The 1,312-nt window shown below is 47.5% G+C and overlaps 1 pseudogene; it reads left to right on the top strand.

The window, feature by feature from the left end:
• Positions 1–519: 519 nt before the first annotated feature.
• Positions 520–1,054, top strand: LOC103272727 (annotated as a pseudogene).
• The last annotated feature ends 258 nt before the right edge of the window (positions 1,055–1,312 follow it).

Below are 1,312 nucleotides of genomic sequence, written 5' to 3' on the forward strand. Positions count from 1 at the left end.
ACCATTTATTCTTCCCTCTCTTACAACCCCCAACAACCCATCTATTGCCAATTCTCATCAATTCCATTTCCTCAATATGTCTCAGATCCACCTACTCCTAGCAGCTCTACTGCCACTAACCTAGTCCAAGTTATATCATCTAGACTATGGCAATAGTCTTCACTTGTCTCCCCACTTCTATCCATGCATACCCTTTCCCAATCCATCTTCCACATAGTAGTCCAAGGGATCTTTTAAAATGCAAATCAAATCATATCATATCCCTACTTAACCCCACCCCACCCCCCATGGCTTTTCGTTGCACTCAGCAGAAAATCCAGAGTGTGACACACCTATTTCTTCAATTCTCAGGCCCCCCATCATTGCTCATCTGGACTTGTTTCTCCCTCTTCTCTACTTCTGCCTCACAATCCATCCATCCTCTCTTCAGAGCCAATGGTCGCTTTTAAATATTCAGAGATTTTAAGTTCCGTGCAGCGCCAGCCCTTCCGCCACGGCAGCCATTGGAGAACAGCAGCCATGACCCTGTGCTACCCCATGGCCGTGGACCTCAACAAGGGTCACAGGGCGACCAAGAACGTGAGGAAGCTGAGGCACAGCCGCCACCACGGGCTCCTGACCAAGCACACCAAGTTCGTGCGGGACATGATCCTAGAAGTGTGCGACTTCGCACCCTCCTTTGCCATGGAGCCGCTCAAGGTCTCCGACAAAAGGACACTCCAGTTCATCAAGAAATGGATGGGTCACTCATAAGCAGACCTTGAACAATGATCATAATGCTATAAGAAAGCGATTGGTAGTAGTGGGAAACTGTTAGGGGAAGGGAGAGTGGGATTGGCCGTTGAGGGAAACTGCTAAGCGAGGGAGGGGCATACCTCATCAAAAAGGGTCCCTGCATAATCAACGTTTGTATACCTAACCCTGAATTGTACCCCACATCTTTATAATTTACAAAAGGAAAGAAATGGATGGGTACATCTGAGCCAAGAGGAAGCACGAGGAGCTGAGCAATGTCCTGACCGCCGCAAGGAAGGCAGTGGCCAAGAAGGACTGAGCCCCCGGGCTCCCCAAAAATAAATAAATAAACCAATAACTAAATAAATAAATATTCAGTGACTTTATCAATGCCATGATTAATATCCTCCCATGTTTCCCTGTTCCCAGATTAAGTCCCACCTCCTTGGCCTGGTATGTAAGACCATTCACAGTCCACCCTCCCACCCCCACCTAGGTCATCAGCCTCACTTTGAACTCTCCTCCACCTTTACTCTGTCCCATCTTCATCAAACTACTTTTTTCCCCACTTTTTTTT

This window comes from Carlito syrichta, unplaced genomic scaffold, assembly GCF_000164805.1.
Source record: "Carlito syrichta isolate Samal-C Ts95f unplaced genomic scaffold, Tarsius_syrichta-2.0.1 Scaffold313184, whole genome shotgun sequence".
Lineage (NCBI taxonomy): Eukaryota > Metazoa > Chordata > Mammalia > Primates > Tarsiidae > Carlito > Carlito syrichta.